The following is a 7,000-nucleotide window of genomic DNA, read 5'->3' as shown; positions in this document are numbered from 1 at the left end:
CAAGGATGATGTTTTGTTCTTAAAAAATCCCAAATGTCTAGCACAGAGCTACTATATAGTAGGCGCTCAATAAATATTTGTTGAATGAAGCCACTTACAAAACTAAATTTATTACAATGGCTTCGCTCAATCTCAGTATAAGGTCTTGTCCTCTCTGATACCATCTCCAGTTCTTTCCCCAGATGCACCCTTCACTCCGGGAATTAAACTACCTGCAGTTCCCTACCCATACTTAGTCATACTGCCAAGCCTGTACCCATTTGTTTCCTCTGCTATTATAGTATGCCATTCATCTCCATCTAGCTTACTTCTACTCACCCCCACAAGTCTTAGGTAAAGTATAACCATCGAAGGAAATTTTCCCCTAATACCCCACTAAAACCTACAGGTTTCTACTCCTAATTCTACTATAATTATTCTACTATAAGCATAATTCTACTATAATTCTACCATAATATTTAAGCATAATTCTACTATAATTATTCAATATACTGTAATCATTTTAAACTTATTTTTCTTGCCCTAAACCCTTAAGTTGCCCAAGAAATTAATCTTTGAGTGTTTTATTTTTATATACTGCCAAGCGTAGTACCTAGGGAAAAAGTAAGTGCTCAACAAATATTTTCTGGCTGAAGGTGAATATGAAGTATCATTAAGAACTAGGGATTGGGACCCTGGGTGGCTCAGTGGGTTAAAGCCTCTGTCTTCGGCTCAGGTCGTGACCCCAGGGTCCTGGGATGGAGCCTTGCATCGGGCTCTCTGCTCCGGCTCTCTGCTCAGCAGGGAGCCTGCTTCCCCCCCTCTCTCTCTGCCTGCCTCTCTGCCTACTTGTGATCTCTCTCTGTCAAATAAATAAATAAAATCTTAAAAAAAAAAAAAAAAAGAACTAGGGATAGTTAGCCTAGAAAGAAGTCTTAAGGAAAGCAGGACCTCCTCTCAAGTGTATCAAGGCTATCTAAAGAAAGAAGTTAACATCACAATAGAGGGGCTTTTCTCAGTGTTTTATAGCTAATTGCTTTCTGAGCTTGCAGCATAAGATACTGGGAATGTTTAAAAAAAAAAAAAAGCTTCTTGGTCGCAACAACTGCTGATGTGTACAGTTCCTTATAACAATTACTAAATCCTGCTGTTGGTGATTGTTAACAGTTTGATGCGTATCTGTACTTGTTAATAGAAAAAGGCTTGGAATCCAGCTGCCTGGGTTCAAATACCAACTCAGCCTCTTAATAGAGGTATGACCTTGGGCAATTCAGTGCCTCAGTTTCCTCATCTGTAAAATGGGGATAATAAAAGTACCTACTTCCTAGGGTGGTTGTGAGGGTTAAACATGAATGATCATATGTGAAATACTTAAAATAATATGTACTATGTATTATTTTCATTAAATCTACTAGCCCAAAGCAGGCCAATGAGTGTTAAGTGTTAGAAGGCAAATTTTGATTCAATTTAAAAACGATTTTCTGACAATTTAAGTTTTCCAACAGTAGAATTAGCTGCCTTACAACAGCAAACATCATGCCACCAGAAATTAAACAATCCAGCCAAGCTACAGCAACCTATTCTGGAATGCAGTAGAGATTATTTTTAATACTAAGGTATTCTGATTCCATGGCTTCCCCAGCACCACACTATGATATCAAATGTGAATTTGTACATAACGTCCTCATTAGGAACCTCAAATCCCTTATACTCCTAAACTTTCTTCCCCTTTTCAGAGGTAGAAAACTGAATATTGATCCAAGGAGGCAAAAGAGTACATTATCATTAACTCTTTCCTAAGTATCTCTTCCAGCTAGATAATAGCCATAACTAATCAGCTGAAAAGGATACTACTGAAGTGTGGCTAGAACCATGAGAATCAGAATATAAGCAACAACTTGCTCTTTGCCACCATTACTCTTTAACTGACACTGTTCTTGGATTTCATGGTCTAGGTAACACATATGAGAGGATCATAATATTGCCACTCAGTCTACCACATGCCTAGGTAGGGGGATTCTGGAGAAAAGGAAACATGAAAAACATGAAAAAGCATAAGGAAAGTTATAAATTCTTATTTACTTTGCAAGAACCTGCATGACCCCCCAAAAAAAGGTGAACAACAATTCACGAAGGCCTGCCTCTAAGGTTTGGTCTGGAAACAAGCACTATTTTTCCCCCATTTTTTCATATCATCTAGATCCCCCTAGCCCACTTTCCAGAATACATATCTAACCACGGACACATAGGAACTGTATATAGAAAGAGACTTGTATTTTTTCCCTGACAAAGTCATTACAGGAGTTTGTATTCCTTATTTCATTTTTGTTCCTTCTAGCAGTACTTTGGGTTGTATAAATCCAAAATTTAGAAAAAGAAATTAATACAGAGATTGAATTAAATCACTCAAGCAGAAAGGTCACATTGAAAGTTCTCTAATGACATTAATGCAAGAATTGGAACTCAACAATGACATTTCTAAAAAAAATCATAGATTTTATTGTATTTTTCTTGACAATCCTTTAAATGCAAACCATATAGAAAACTAAAACTAAAAGAATACTTCTCTCCTAAAAGCATGGAGGCAAGTTGTAGCTCTAAAAGGACAACTTTATTAATTGTACATTTTTAAAAACTATCACCATATTCTTCTCCCTTCTGTTATGTACTAATTAAAATTTGCTCCCTAGAAAACACTATTTGGAGATTTCCTCTGAAATTCTTAAGTGGTTAAATTCTTAAGTGGTGAAATTATGAGGTGGCTTTACCACACACCAAATCCATATAATAACCTATTTCTGGTCTTACAGACTGTCCATTGGACATTCTTGTCATTTGTGTGTGCCCTAAAGGCTGAATATGCGGGACTTGTCCTTCTAAAAAGTAAAGCAACTGGTATAACTTCCCAGAGCAATTACACATGAAAACTCTAAAACCCTCTTTGCCAGGTAGACTTTTCAATTGCTTTCTCCCTTTCTCTTCTAGGAAGCAGGGAAGGAAGGGCATGGAAGGAAGGAAGGAAGGAAGGAAGGACGGACAGACGGACAGACAGGCATCGAAGGAAGGATGGATGGGAGAAAGGAAGGAAGGAAGGAAGGGAAAAGAAGGAAGAAAGAAAAAGAAAGGAAGGATACTCTTTGTACCTAAGTAAATAAAGGACAAAATAATCATAGTTGACAGAAATGTCCTTCATATTAACTTATTAAATACTGTATAAAAATCTTTTGATGAACACTAATTCAGTGAGCATATAAGTATCTTTTTCCCAGTTCTAATCTTTTGAGTTTATTTTATAATCTTTATAAATATTTTCACCTCAACCCTTTCTCAAATCTTTCACTTCCTATGCCATATGAAAATAAAAGGGCATGGAAGTCTTAGCTTATAGACTGTTTTGAGAATTCCAAATTAAGGCCACTAGTAGACGAGTTCTCAAACTTTATTTAGTCTTTGTACCAGGAACATTTGTCCTGGGGAGCCCCACTATCAGGGGCATGCATGTCAGCATCTCTAGGTCATTATCCTAACTACCCATTATCTCTTGTATTCCATTAAATATCCCAGAGAAACAGGTATTGAAAGTATGAGAGGATTTGTCTGCCCTATGGCAAATCACAGTTCAGTGTTGTGTGTGTGTTTTTAAACAGAGAATGTAGTGTCTGTAAGAAATTTTTGGTATCTGATGAGAATTTAAAGAATCCCAGGAGTTTGGGGGCAGTGTCTACATTACAAGGACAGTATTTATACTAATTCTATCTCCCCCAAAACTTAAAAAATCAAGAACTCGCCCTATTTCTGAGTTAGTTATTTGATGTGTCTATTATACTGGACTAAATTGTGATTCCTGGTCTCCACAATCTGTCTTCATATAGAGGACAGAACTTTTCCTTCATCTCCTCATTTCCCTTTCATGTCTTACATGGTAGATGGTTAATGGTCTCAAATTTCTCCTATCCCAATAAGCACACCTCTTTGTTATATGCCTTTACTGCTTCTCTCATGCAAAGGGAGTTTCTCTTTCTACTCCTTTGAATATGACCTTACCTGGACTTACTTTCATGGAGAATGCCAGAAGTGATTAAGTAAATCTAGGTATCTAGATCTCAAGAGGTCTGCATCTTCTGCCTTTGCCTTCTGGCGATATTGCCCTAAAACTTCCAGGTAAGGAAGCCAATCTAGTCTACTGAAGAACCAGAGGTTCCAGCTGAACCTTTAGCGGAATGCAGCAAGACATCTTTTCCCCACCTTCCAAAGGTTGTGATGTGTTCAAAGAGGAAGGGGTAAACCATCATGACTAGTATTTAGTGACAATTTTGTGATTTGTTTATTCTATCTACCTAGAAACTGCCTCAAACTAAAAAAACAAGGATTTTGTAAGCATTGAAGTGCTGTTTTGTTATAGTTGACTCGAAAAAGAAAGATAACGATGTGGTCTAGTGGTTTCCACATGTATTTGAGTGTCAGCAACTCTGAGTTGTAATCTCATCCAACTATCTTTCTGGCTGACTCCGATTACTTAAGAAAAATTATCCAACTTCTCACTGCCTCATTTTTCCTACCTGTAAAATGTAAGAAATTGCCCTTACCTCACAGAATTTTTTTTAGAAGTAATTTTTATTTATAAACACCCTGGAAATACATACTGTAATGATCCTCAAGACACACACACATATACACCGAGACATACATTTTCTTTTACATACAATTTTTTGACACCCACATTTTTTTTTATTTTGTTAAATATCTTAGGGAAAAATTAAGATGGGAGCAGTGAGGTTTATGATTTTTCTTTTCCCATTTTATAGCACCTCACTCCCAATTCAGCAGCATGGAGAATCTTTCATTTGTTGTCAGCTCCTGTGCTGGGCAGTGATTCAAATTCCAGAGGTTAGTGGCAGCATCTCAGAGAGATTCTCAGATTTTCAAAGCTCCATTTTCTTTTAATTAGCTCCCTCTCTGCCTCAGGCAACAAGTTCAGGGAATCAATAGGTTAGACTGACTACAGACTTTGTAGGTATCAGGAGCTACGGTATGTTGGGATTTGTCAGACCCCGGATTCAGGTTTCAGGAGGTAAGCATCACTGGTCCAAGAGCACGGAGAGATTTCAAACAGAAGCAGCTCACCAGCTTCACAGAGACTGCCTGCCCACCATTCCCAGGCAGGGACTGCCATTACTTCCAACCACACTTGGCCTTGAACAAGTCACCGAAGCTCCAGGGCTTGCCCTAGAGGCCTGCAGACCTCGCCTGACACTGGCTAAGAGTTAACAACGCACTTGAGAGAAGCTGAAAGCCTGAATTCAACTGAGGTTTCCAAGTCTGCACACTATGACTCTTATTATTTCTCCTGTCATAAGTCTTTCTCCATACCCAGAAGATATTTTGAGTAACCCTGGCTATATTCCTCCTCTGTTCAAATTCTTAATTTCTGGTATTACTATTTTTCACTTACTGTAAACATGAGCTGCACAGAGGCTGACAACAGCTTTGCTAAAGGAGGCACAATGGATTTGATTCCAGGGTTCAAACCCCCACTCGACAGTTCCTTTTGCTCTAGGTGTTACAATAATTGTTCTGGCTCAGACATACAAAGTCAAGGGCAAAACATTTGGGATTCTTTGTGAGCATTTATTATTTATGCTGGAAATGGAACTCCAAAATTCCTTTCAAAAAAATCAGATTAAGTGATATGAAAAAAATAAAAAAGACAAAGCCTTAGTAATAAATCAGTCAGTAGCCAGTATTAAGTGACAGTAAATACCATTAGGACTTGTTCTGTTTGAAGCTGTAAGCAATGTGATCCTGAGTGTTTATCTAAAAGAATCACAAGGTATCTGAAAAGTTAAGAAACCGGTAAACTAATTTTTAAATTATTAACTAATTTTTAAATTACATGTTAGTTATATTTCTAAAAAAATGCTCAAAATATTTAATGGTACAATACCTCTAAATTTCAAGCAATAGTGAAATTTTTAATCTGGAAAACTACGATGGATATATACCCAAATGTCCAAAATATCTGGAAATACAGGGAAAGTACTGTACTTAATGGCTTGTTGTTATTTGCTTTTTTTTTTTTTCCTTTTAGATTAACACCTGAACTCACTGCTTTAAATTTCAAAATGCTTCACTTGAAAATATGTCTGGAGGTTGAAGAAAAACATTGAATCTATTAAATGAAAATGTGACAAACATACTGCGTAACAATGACTTTTTCAGATTCCCTGTATAATGATAAAAGATCCAGTGTTGTTCATGCAAAAAAAAAAAAAAAAAAAAAAAGAAAGAAAGGGCTTAACTAAAATCAATTCATTAATTTAAGAAAGCTGGAGAAAGCTGAGTGTGTGGAGGCAAGCAGGGGAAATGACCATAAAGAGATAAACAGGAAGCAAGACAGTTAAGTTACTATAGAGCATGAGACTCTTACTCTCAGGGTTGTGAGTTCGAGCCCCCTGTTGGGTGTAGAGATTACTTAAAAATAAAAGCTTAAAAAATAAATTACTGTATGGAGCCCAAGAGATAAGTTTGGGGATAGGGAGTCTGTTCATTCTATGGGTATAGTGGGCCTGGGCGTTTTATCAGGTCTCACCAGGTCTGAGACAGACATCCTTTTAGGCTAACCACCTCCCTTGCTTTAAATTCTTGCTCTTGGGGAAACCTTCACGACTGCTAATTCCCGCTTTCCATATATCTCAAGCCTGGGAAAGGGAGTACTTTGGTTCCAATTTGGGCTTGAGGCACAAGGAAGATTTATGTCTCTCAGCCCTTGTTCTAGTTTCAACTTTCCTTCCTAAGATATGTGAGAGCAAAGTAATCACAGCTGATATTTGGAATTTTAAAGCAGAGTCCCATTAATTGCAGGGCAGAGATCAAAATATTAAACATGTAAATACTCCTCTACCTTTCTTCCCCTCAGCCATACACATTAGGCACTTTTTAAACTTTGGGACGAGGATAAAATGAGCCAGCAATGTCCACACTCAGTCTTGGATATAAGGAAAGTTAGCTACACCAAACCAAA

This window comes from Lontra canadensis, unplaced genomic scaffold (genome assembly GCF_010015895.1).
Source record: "Lontra canadensis isolate GAN:19392208 unplaced genomic scaffold, GSC_riverotter_1.0 scaffold18, whole genome shotgun sequence".
Classification (NCBI taxonomy): domain Eukaryota; kingdom Metazoa; phylum Chordata; class Mammalia; order Carnivora; family Mustelidae; genus Lontra; species Lontra canadensis.
The sequence above is the reverse complement of the archived record's forward strand: the minus strand, read 5'-3'. Positions refer to the sequence as shown.